General features: G+C 38.3%; 1 protein-coding gene across 1 annotated transcript in view; it reads left to right on the top strand.

Moving 5' to 3' along the window:
* Positions 1 to 4,974: 4,974 nt before the first annotated feature.
* The window catches only part of RIMBP2 (RIMS binding protein 2), a 148,765-nt gene continuing 141,151 nt past the window's right edge, over positions 4,975 to 12,588 (top strand). The window contains exon 1 of the mRNA XM_009584507.1: positions 4,975 to 5,065. The gene's annotated coding sequence lies outside the window, so the exon portion shown is untranslated. The remainder of the gene's footprint in view (positions 5,066 to 12,588) is intronic.

Below are 12,588 nucleotides of genomic sequence, written 5' to 3'. Positions count from 1 at the left end.
TATACGATCTTACTGCACAAGAGAGCCATTGGGACAAGTTAAGGAGTAGGGTAGTTACTGGGTGTAAAGCAAGAAGACTTGGGACATAGAGTTGTGAACTGCCTAGTCTCAGAAGGGAGCTTCAGTTTCTTCCACCGCACTCATACAGTACGTTTGACTGTGTAACAGCTGATTCCCAGTGAAGGGATGCAGCGTGGTCAAACATGCCTTTTGGAATATAGCATCTCAGATGTAACTGGAGCACAGCTTCCAAGTGAGGTGCGTGTTCAGCGGCAAGGATGACTTCTTAATTAGCTATGTGATACAATGCTGAGTGAAGGACCAGAAGCAGTGGCTGAGCAGCAGCACTATGTTGCCATCAAGTGGTAAATACGTTGATATCTATATAGTCAGAGTGATCATGGCTGGCTGGTATCCAGCGAACGAAGAAAAAAAATATATGAAAAGAAATTGTCCACGTTTCATTTCTTTGTGTTATACCCATCTCTTTACTGGTGATTATTCAAGTGAGATTGTCTCTTGCTCACTTACTGTTTGAATGAAAGATCTGAAGAAGAAAATTTTCAAATAATGCACTTATGGTATGGTTTTTGAAAGAATTTGAATTCTACTTTTTCCCTCAGACACAGCTTTAGCAAAAATGACATGAAAAATGTATTTTCTTTTTACCAGGATGTCAGCCATTCAACTTCATTGACATTGTCATCCAGTAGCACTGCTGTCATCACAAAAACAATTACCAGAACACTTCCTCTTCAACAGAAAATGCACTTTGTCAATGTTAAGGCCCAGCATCTGCAAAATATCAACAAACAATCCAAAGGTATAAAAGATCTAGAGATCCAATTGCTGCAAGTGGAGTGCGAAGAACTGAAAAATCAGCTAGGATGCCTGAGGGTAGGTAAAAATCTAGTTCTGTTCTTAATACCTAACTGTGCTGGTAAACATTTACATTAAAAATAGTTTACTCATAGAGGTGTTAAAACCAAGTAGAAAAAAAAATGTTTTTCTACTCAGTTTTCATCCAAACAGATAGCTTATTGATATTAAATATTTTGTAAATTATCATGTCTAGAAGAGAGCTGGGTCTGAATTCACAGTGTTTCTGGTTTAGCTTCAAGCTGAGAGTTTCGCTAAGGATATAAACTTGTCCTTTGGATTACTGAGTGGCATTCCTATACTTTTTAATTACTAGCATCAAACTCTTCTCAGCATTGTCTTCTACTAATTTTGTGCCCTACCAGCAGCATCTCTGAGCCCTTTGTTACAGCAACGTATCATGTAAGAGGAACTTCTTCCAGTTTCCAAAGATTGGAATTGCCCATGTTGTTTTCTATCTCAGCCTAACCTGGCTTGATTAATAGCCAGAGGAACTTTACTAAGCATGAAGTATTAGGGTACTTGAAGTGTAGTGCTGCTGATGCTATGAAGAGACATCTTGCTTTTAAGGTGGCAGAGGATTATTAAATGAAGCACAAAAAGTCACATGCATAAATATAGATACATGGCTATGTTCTATACAAGATGTTCTTGTTTAGCTAGAAATTCAGCTATGACAAATCATGTGTTACTGTCACTGTATATTTGAGAAAACAGAAATTGAAAATTTCCTGTCATGCAGGAAGGGCTGATGGGGCAGAAGCCAGGTGACATGGAGGAGTTACTGAAACAATCTCAGAAAGAGCTGTTGTGGCTTCAGAGACAGCTGTCCTTTATCTCCACAGGAGGCCCTGTGTGTGTTTTGGCAGCTAGCAAGGTGAGCTCCTTTATTATTTTTTTAGTCTACCTCAGTGTAAAAAGTGGAATTAGAAAGGGAAGGGTTTATCATCATTTTGGCTTGTTTTATTGAAACAACGCACTGCAAGATTTATTAGTACTAAGGGTACTAAGAGGAAGATTCATCTTTTAGGATGTATTTTAAATAATTGTTTCATGTAATTCAGAAAGACTGGAAAGAACATGAAATTCATTATGGCCTGTGAAAGTTTACTTAGTTAAAATGGCATTTCATAGAGCCCTATCGTATACGGAAAGCTGTCTTATGTTTTCTCTCTTTCTCTGAAGAAAACTGTCTATCAGAAGGTAGGATCATTATATTGGCATTGTTATTCTGGGGGGATTTCTTGGCTTGGCATACAGAATTGTAATTCTCTTTCTTCTCTCAGCAGCACTGTTAATATATGCATATAAGAGCATAGCTGCATCCAGCCCTGAACAGGCAGAAATTACTATCAAGCCGTATCATACCTGATGCTGATATTTGGCCATATAAACTACCTAATTAATAAAAAACTGTTTATGTTAACAACGTCCTAACATCTTACAGTTCCAGTAAAATGGGAGTTCTCATCTGCTGTGGCATAACAAATTGAATATGTCAAGTTTTGATGACTTGAGTTTCTAAATATTTACTTGAGATAAAGAATATGTTTTAAAATCTTCATAGCAGTGAATCTGTGCTGATAGTTTAAAAAATTAGTTGCTATTTTATATTCAGAGTGACTTAATTTATCAATATAATTTTTCATATTTTTAAAACAAGATTTCCATAAAATTGATTATAATTTACATATTTTATACATATATATATCTCTACACACACCCATGTACAGATATACATGTTTTAAATGCACCTATGAAAACGAAGGAGAAGAGTTGGTTTGGTTCAGTGTAACGCACTTATAATGCCATTTTACAGCGATCTGACTTATTTTCAAGTATCAAGATAGCTTAGCAAATTTTTGTTTTTGTACAAATGCACATAAAGCGATAGATATGTTCATCCAGTCTCCAGCCTAGACAAGACAGATTTCCAAAATGTGTCACCTGGAATCTTCTGGTATCACTTCGTGTTACATGCTGCAGATCTGTATTTGTTGCTGAAGCACAGTATGGTAAGTGCCGATATAGTCATAGTCAGAAGGAACGTTTGGATTTGAAGCTTGTATGTAGCTCAACTGAGAAAAAAAAAATCCAACTTGCCAAAATTAGACTTTTTTTTATAAAAAATGAGAACAATTTATGCCACAAACTGGTTATAAAAGAGTGTACTTGCCTGATGATCAAAGCCATAATCTAATCTGGGAAGGAACATATGATCCCGAGTAGGAACAGTTTTTCTCTCTGAAAATACCAGAGTTTTGTTGTTCCCGCTACAGTTGTGAGTAATCTCAGGGAAGGTCATTTGGGGCTGAGATTTGCACAAAAGAGTGGTATTGGATACCTTATTTTTAGATGGTGGACTTTCCATTTAGAAAACTGTAGTCTTTCTAGAATGTGCCAAGGTAGACCTTCAGGGAAGAAAGCACACATTGTCTATAACCCTTTTCCTCTTTTTTTTTTCCCCCCCAATATCACAGAACCAAGGGTCAGATTTTTAGCTGTTTCATTGTATAACGAGGGACAGATTTTTCAGAAGCAATAACTTTGAAGATCACACTGTGATACTCTGCACCATACTTTAATTCTAAACCTCTGAAGAGAAATGCTTTTCATCCAAGTGAGAGTGGTGGCACTCAATGTGGCTAGAAGCTTTGGGGGTAACGATCTTAATAAGGCGCTCAAATAGATCGATGCTTGGGAACTGGAATATCCAGAAATATAGGCAATGCCATTTTGGAAGGATTCCTTAGTTGGTTAGTAAACATCATGGTTCAAGGTTCAAATTTATCATGGTCTGGAAATCCAGATAAGACAAAACTTGATAAAGAGATCAGTTGACGAGTCCCTCCTTCATGGCTATTAATACTTTTCCAGTGAAGCATCTGATGCTGACAGTTCCTGGAGATCAAGGTACTCTCCATGCATTTCAACTTCATAAACAAATATTAGGCCTTTGGGGAAATCTGGGTCTTTTTGTTAATGCCAAACTTTTCTGAAAATTCTCCTCCTTTTTCTCATTACGCCTATTAGTAAAACTGTGGGCGGGGGAGACTGGTATTTGAAAAGGAACTTTAAATTAATATAGCCTGTTTCAGTTGCATGGACACTTGATTTTGGGGATAAAAGGGAGACATTATTAAATGGAGAGAAGTCTTTCTGCAGATGCTTCAACAGAAATAAATAAAATAGTGCCTCGAGAATGCAATAGTTCCTTCCCCTGTTTAATACTGAAAGGAAAATGCAGGAGTTCCCCTCAACGTAACTTCATATGTTTTCTTGACAATTTAACCTTCATCCGCCTTGAGAATTCAGTTACGTTATAGTGAATGTACTCCCAAATTGGTCAGATTCTGTGAGTCAGATCATTTCTGCTGGGGGTAAAAAAAGAAAAAAGAAAAAAAGGGGGGGAAAAAAGATTAAAGCTAGATTTTTAAAAAATGATTTATTTAAAGTCTTCCCCTATATTCCCTTACAGTGTCTCCCTCTAGTTGCTGGGGAGATGGTTGTTGCATACTTAGTTTTGTGTGACCATATTGTGTACCGTTTTCTTGAGAAGAGGAAAGACAGAATGGTTAGGATGCTCCAGGTAATCTGTCTTAATACCCTTCTGCATTTGAGTTTCTAAGCCTTCCATTGGGCAGGCTTGGGAGTGAAAAAAAAATTGCAGCTCACATTTACAGTTCATTGGTTCGTGCCAGTAGGCCACAGATGACCTACTGAGAAGATCCTGTGATAGCATTACTTGGAGGTAAAATAAAATCTCCCAACACCCGCCTCCCCCCGTGCCCCCCCCCACTGACACACACCCTTGCTGCGATCCCACTTGCTGCTTGTCAGCTCCTGTCCGTGCTCCCTGCTGCCGTGTCGGGGTTAATACTATGTGAAAGAGAAACTGGCAAATAGGAAAAGCCATCTTTGCGTGCGTATGTGTGTGCGAGCACTGCTGTTTCATAGGCTCTGGCAGCTGCTGCATGGCCGATGATGCTTGCTCTCTCTTTTTCACCCTGCCTCCCTGCAGACAACTAATGAATCATTTCTAGCCTGAATACTAGCAGTGCAAACACACCAATGCTGCTGCTGCCGACGCTGCCGCCTTTCTCTACAAGGTTGTAATTTGACACAGTAGACTGCAGTTCTCTCTCGGCAATGATCTTGCTGAACATCGGAAGCACTTGATTTGAAGGTATGCTGAGATTTCACCCTTTCTAAAAACAGCTATTTCTCTTAAATGCTTTATGGGCCAAATGAGGGTGGGAGGGCTGAAGATTTGTAGGTGTGTGGGGGGGAGAATCCTGTTTTTAGTTAGCAGTAATGCAGCAGTAACTCTTACTGGAGGCAGACAAACTTTATTATTCTGCTGTAATTTGATGATGCTCTTCACTGGATCTTTTCTTCTAGGTATTGCTTAGAATAATAAAACGTGTTAGTATCATGCACGAGCACTAGGTAAAGGGATTAAACTCTTGCTAGATTATTCCATCCTCCCTCCTATTGATGTTTAATCTGATGTCATTTTCCGGTCACTTTTAAGGTTTCCAATAAAATAAATACTATATGGACTGGTTTGACGGTGCCATGTTTCTTTTCTGTATTAGTATCTGTGGGCAAAGTTACTAATTATACTGGCTAGCAGCTCCCCCCACCCCCTCCTCCTCCCAAGCCCCCAAGCACGGTGCATATTCACAGTATCTGTTTGCTTTGCAGATGTATATTGTCGTGTCATGGCAAAGTCATCAATGTGACAACTCTTCCATACGATATTGTTAATGAAATTATATGTGGTATTTGTCTGGCATCTAATGCTAAATTAGACCAATTGCAAGTAAATATCTCATCCTTTTTTGGTAGAAGGGAGAGATCTTCTGCAGCTATATATATAATATGGACACACTATACATAACAGTATTTGTGGGAAGTATGTTATGTATACAAGTATGTAGAACACAATAATAACATTTTATTATATATGCATATAAATACCAGTTAATTAGTTAGCACGTACATATGCTGTGCTCCGTATTCTAGGGGATACTGCAGGTTTTTTTTATTAACCTCTTTTCAAAATTGGCTATTGCCTATAGCGTTGGGCAAAGAAGGTATGCCTTACTAAAAGTGATGTGATGGTCGACATTACAGTTGTACGTGGTCTTAGTACAGTTTTAACTGAGGAAAATGTAAGTGCATATGAAGGCTTTGGTTTTTCTTTTTAAGCTACTGCTGTCTGTTATTTTAGCGGTAAAGCACTGACTCGGCTTTTTTGTCCAGTGCAAGTAGTGGTGGAGAGTTTATATATAAAATAACTCAGCAGAATAACTTATTAATGAGTCTTGTCACTGCACCTAGTAAATACAGAGTCTGCTCCTTAAGTGATTGGATGTATTTTGAAGAAGTACCTAAAATCAAAGCTATTGATCTTAATGTTAAGAATTGCACTAAGTATGCTGAGACAGGGAAAGAATACTATGATTGCCATCATCAAAATACAAATAAGGACTATTGCTTAGCAAGATAGAAGAGCTGCCTTAAGAAAACAGCATGAAATATTAAAACACAGACCAAGTGGTACAGTGGAAATCAAAGCATCTCCATAAATTCAATACAGTAAAAAATAGTAGTATACGTGAAATATGAAAGTTACTGTAGTCACTTTATACTTCAGCTTTTTTGATCAGGTGTTACATTTTTTTATTAGAGGAGGGCTTTCAAGTCTACCCAGCTGACAAATGAGGAAGGCAATTCAGATCAAATCTTACAGATGTCAGCCACGATTCACCACTGTAGACATCCTTTGAAATACATATGCATTACTTCTAGTACCTTAAAGGAGAGTGTTGGATCTTTTTTAGGTGACTCTGATATTTTTGTTAAAAAGATCTGGTGGTCCTCAACAGTGGCTTTGTGCTTACTACTTTCTTTTTAATAGGAAAAGACCTACTCTAAATGAAACTAGTGAAGTGGTCATGCTGCCTGCAGACAAGAGCAACCCTGATTTTTCGTAGCTATATGTCTGAATGGGTTCCAGCCTGCTCACGTACAGCATGACTGTATACTAGAGGCGGTGAACAGAGGTGCAGTGCTATTACATACAACTTTATATATTTGTGTGTACCTGGAGTACCTTTTTGAGAAATTTCATATGTTGAATTTTCTAGAATTATAACCAAATTACAGCTGTAAAATGGCACGTGGTTTTTAGGGGTAGGAAAAGTGAGATGGAACAAAATATGGGACAGTGCAGTGCCACAGATTTCTGCATGAAAATGATCTGAATAGCTGATACATGCTAATTTAGTTAACTGACAATTACAAGCTCAGAAATCTTAAGCATCTTTATATGTGGCCAATCTCATACTGATACAAGCTAGGTATGTAGTTTTGCATATATACAAAACATGTATCTCTCTGATTGTCAGCTCATTCTATTTTAGATATGTGCATACTCATTGTAGTTTATATAGGTGTGTGATATTGAGTATGAAATGAATGTATAAGCGTAACAGTGTTCATTCTGGTAATAGCTTATTACAAAACTCTGAGCATAGACTGCCAGAGTAGAAATAAGATGCCTGTGATCACTGGATAATTAGTATCCTCTAGTATAAGGGGTTTTCCTTTATGTGTGTCAAATGCCCCACCACATATCAAAATTAAATGTCCAAAATCACGCTGACTTTATTCTGAAATAAGAAACTAGTCATGCATCACTGTCCTGTCCTTTCAGTATTTATGTTGAATGAAGTATGGTTTGAGAGTCAAGGCTGTTTTTCATTTAATTGAAATTGTTATAGGCCCTTGTCGCTACTACAAAATATGTCAGAGTAGCTGACTGTTGATGTTCTAAGCTGACTGTCCACCACCGATGAGAATTGTCACGAAGCATTGCTGACAGTAGCATTTACTCATTGCCATTAGAATTGAAAAATATATACCAATATCATGATTAAAAATAGCCACAGTGCTGGAAAAATGCAGCTTCTTCAAAGCAACATGTCGTGAAACCAGTTTCTGTTCACCAGTGAAAAAGAGGGCTTTTGTCAGGCTTGTTTGCACAGAGTGGGCCCTTGGGAAATGGCAATGATAACATTAGCCTGGGAGAACAGTTAATGATCTTCTGGAGCAGCTGGTTGACGCTGAAGTTTGAATGTGGTCATTGAGGGTTTCTTTGCTAACTGTAACCATCCTGTTAAATAACATGTTGGAGCCATGTTCATTCTGTAAAGTATGACTGTAAAGTCACTTGTGGTTGGCATTTTGGTGAGGACATTGGAGTGGCTTCTAGGCTTGTGGCTCAACACTTTGGCTTGTGCTTGTGACGTGGCACTTGATAAGGAAATCAGAGCCCGACTTCCAACTCTGCCACAGATTCTGTGAATGGCCCTGGGCAAAGCACTTAGTATCTCTTGGGCTCTGTTCTCTTTCTGTAAATGCGAGTAATAATGAACCATTTCCACTACATTCTACTTACTTTATCTGCTTAGAAAATGAGATCTTCAGACCAAAGACTGTTTTCTCCATCAGGATGCTAAATCCCAATGGAGGCTTCTAGATGCTGCTTATAAATCACTTGACAGTCTGCATTGTATGTTGTTGAACTATAGAAAAATATTTCCAAGTGTCAGAATAATCTGAATTGATTCTGAGCTTTTTGGAATAACGTTTGACTTGCTAAACTTTCTATTGTGCCTCATGGGTATGTTCAGTTTGGAGTGACGAGCCTAATTTCCCTGATGGTGGCAGTGGTTTGGTAGAAACGTTTACAGTGCGAAAGTCAGGACAGAGGCAGTGGGACTGTAGGTCCGATTTTTTTTTTTGTTATTGTCATAAAGTTTTGTATTTTCTGTGTTACAAACAGTATAATGCTTGGTTTCTAAGGCAGTAAGTATTACTATGCTATGTTGATTAGCAAGTAGCAGCGGTGCACGATACTACTGCGAAGAATCAAGGGGGAGGCATAGCAAATATAATAGTATGGCACAGTCTCTCTTCTCATCTAATGACAATTAAAAACTATCTTCCATTTTTTCTTTAAAGATCATCCTGTAGCAAGCTCTTCAGTGTGATACCTTCCTTCAGGCCTGATCTGAGCACAGTGGGCTGATGGGCAGTCAGCATATGCACCCCTTCCCTTCCACGCTCCACCTCCACTGGGACTAGACTGATTTTTTTTTTTTTTTTTCCCCTTCCTTCTCCTGAGGAGCATAAATAATTTTTATAGACAGCTTCAATTAAGTTTTACACTGGATATGTGGGGAAAAAAATTACAATAGTACCCCTCTTGCCAATTTTGGAAGGAAGATAAGCCCTTTTTGAGCCAGGTTAATTTGTTTAAGTTTGTCTTAGAAAAATCCTTAGAAAAGAGACTAAATTCCTCCAGAATCAGGAATTTATTTTGTGGCTTTACCATTTGAGGTCCCGCTGAATATTTCTGTACCTCCTTTTTATACAGTTGAAAAATATTATTTGTTACTTCTGTATGGAATATCATGGTGCCTTTTCACCGGCATGGAAAGTGCATCCTTAATAAGTACATTGTTCAGCTCACTTAAAAATATTCTCTGGTGTTAATCAGCAGGGACTTTTATAGATCTGTGCTAGTCTACACCAGGAGGGATAGCTCAACACAGTATCTCTTGGAGGGAGTGTGCTAATGGGCTAAACTCTCACTGAAGATGGATAGAGTTGATGGTGCTTAGAATTCAGCTGGATGAAGCCCACAGTTGGCACTATAACAAGCAACACAAGGTTGAATCTGTCCCCGGTTTACTGCATTTTCCCTCTTCTGTGATAGTCACAGTTTTACCTGTTTGTTAAATCCTCATTTCTGTTCTCCCCACTTCCCTGCCCCAAATTCTGCATACAGTTTAGAACATTAAGAATATTCTCTGTCAATTCCAGGAGTGTATGTCTTCCTTTCTCTCTTGTTTACTGCTTGCTAATTAAATTTTGTAGGTGGCAGTTTGAAATCTTAGTGGGACGTGTCATGTGACTGCTAATGCTCTGCAGATCTCTATTACATAACCTTTAAGTAGTTTGAGAAAATGCGCTTGTGTCATACTGGGCCTGACATAAGGCTCTGTCTGAAGCCAACAGTCTGATCAGGTTTTTTATGTACAATGACTGTAGAGATCTTGTGGATGGTTTGTTGTGGCACAAGATTTGTGCCCTCAGTTGTCAGGCCAGTTGTCTTACTTCTCTGAAATGCTTTGCAGTCTGCACTGTCTGCCTTTCCTGCAGGGTAGAAGAGGGGAGGGGTTAGATTTAAACACTCTGACATGCTAGGTAATGATGAAATTAATATTAAATGCAGTATGCTAGGATCCCTTCTGTTTTCCTGATAGGTTTGTTCATTTGAGTGTTCAAGTGACCAGAGTACAGAACAAATGTAGAAGACCTCTCAGTCTGTCCCCCCCAACCCTTCACCTCCTACGGATCATAATTGGACTCTGGTGCATTATGCAAAACGAAAACATAAATCAATACAGAAGTTTTAAAAAATGGTATGTAGGGATGATCAATTTTTAATACATGGTAATTCATTAGGTTGCTGTTTTGCAGAAGGAGCACTTTTATAAGTGACAGCAATGTATAATAGCTCCTCTCACTTTTTCTGAACCAGCACCATCTTTTTGTTCTCCTTCACATACAGTTTCACATTTTTGTTGCCTAAAACATATTTATACACTATCCAATGCAGCTTAAGCACTCCATTGTTGATGGACCAGCTCTGTGCCCTGAGAAAGTAAGTCTCATTTTGGTTTCCTGGCTAGGATATGGGCCTTGGAGGGGCTCTGGGCCTTGTTTGGCCCTGACATTTGACATGCTGTGTGTTCTCAAGGAAATCACAGGAGATCTTTCTGCCTCAGTTTCTTTATCAGCTGGGAAGGCTCAGCAGCAATGAGCTGCTGTAGCCTTGCAACAAAAGTTGCAGTTAGAAACTAGGAACAACTAGATGAAATTTTGGGCATTTGTTGGGGTTTGTTTTTTTTTTTAAATGAAGTCAGATTTTCAAGTTTATAATTTCTTATTGAAATCTGTGATTGTGTTAACCTGCATTTTGTTCTAGAGTAGCCCTTAGTTTGTAATAGCAATTTTCAGGAAAAGCTCTTTACAAAGTGCTTAAGAATGATGGTTGATATCATTCTGTCCATTTTGTAGAGGAGAAATTTTCAATGTGCTTCAGGTTTATTTGCCCAAGATCATTCAGCAGGGTCAGTGCAAATCTATGGATATTGTTTGCAGAGTCTGGTCCAACATGTTATCCATTGTATTGCTTCTCCTAATTAAATGTTGTATAAGAAGGGAGGAGGGGGAAGTATTGATCTTCTAAAAACAGGCTTTCTTTTGTTTCACTTTAAATTAACTGACTGTTTGCCTATGTGCTACTCACGAAGAGTTTGTGAGTGTATTAATTTTTTTAAAAAATTACTACTATCATAAATCATGGTAGCTGTAGTCAGTTTGTCTATTCTCCTAATGGCTGCCTGCTTACCTACTGGGTGTACTGAAACTACAAATGTTTCATTGCTGGAAGGGGTCTCTGTTGCTCAACAGTCTTAAATCATCTATACAAATGTATGTACCATACATTCGCTGCGATTCGGTAGCTTTGGCTTATTTTAAGATTAGTTGGGTACAGTTTACGCTGCTGAGTTATCATGGTTGTTGGCTGCTGGATGAATTAGGATGAGAACAAAGAAGCAACTGTAAAGCAGTTTTGTGTTTGTGTGGTAGGGCAGATGGGTACAGCTAATGCTTTTGTGTTTTAAAGGAAACCTGTCATTAAGGTATTTGTTTCTCTTAATATCATGCATAGATGAGCTCTTCAGGTCTGGACCTCTTCCAGTTAATGTGCTTTACAATCGTAGAGTGAGAAGAGAGCTGTCACCCTGGCAAGCTCCATCCTGAATTGTTTCAGGATGCAACAAGTGGCTGACCTGAACAAATGAAGGTGTGAAACATGAAGACTTACAACAGAAGAAGATCTTTTCTTGCACTGTCAGCAATAATCCAATGTCTGTCTTATCTGAACTGTCTGTGCTCTCTGGTACCTTGCCAGTGATGAGTGCTAGGGAGCAGCAGTTGTGACAGTCTTTTCTTGAGGATTCCTACCAGGGAGGAAATACAAGCATGGATTTTATAAACTTTAGAGTAACGTCCTGTATAAACACAGTTGATGAGGGAGAGCGGATTTGGAAGGAAGTGTAGATCCTTCATGTCATACCAACTGTCATAGCTGTGATCGCTCAAATGGATTTAAGCTTATTTCCCACAATGATGGTAACTCACGCCTTTTTTTTTTTTTTAATAGTTCCAAAAGGTGAAGTATCTCATGCAGCCAGAGTAAAGCAACCCTGCTCATTGACTTCTTTGTAGATATTGATCCCAGCTGTTAGATGCAAATGAAAGTTTTGCCAGCTTTGATATTAATAGGTACTAATTATCATAAACCGTAAACTATATGCTTAGCTTGCAACCTTTCTGGCTTTCCTTTTGGAAAATTTCTACTTAATTTCAGTAAATACTGTTAAAAGGAAATGAAGTATAAAGAGCTCCAAGTTGCTGATATTTCTATGATCTAATTATAGAAGTTTTGTAAATACATCATTTTTTCTTGATATATGGATCATGGAAATTGTCTTAAAATAAGACAGAACAATTTAGAAAACAGAACAAGACAGGAAGAAAAGCTCTTACCTATGATGGTAA

This window comes from Fulmarus glacialis, unplaced genomic scaffold, assembly GCF_000690835.1.
Source record: "Fulmarus glacialis isolate BGI_N327 unplaced genomic scaffold, ASM69083v1 scaffold4019, whole genome shotgun sequence".
NCBI lineage: Eukaryota > Metazoa > Chordata > Aves > Procellariiformes > Procellariidae > Fulmarus > Fulmarus glacialis.
Note: the sequence above shows the minus strand (reverse complement) of the source record. Positions and strands in the feature narration are given on the sequence as shown.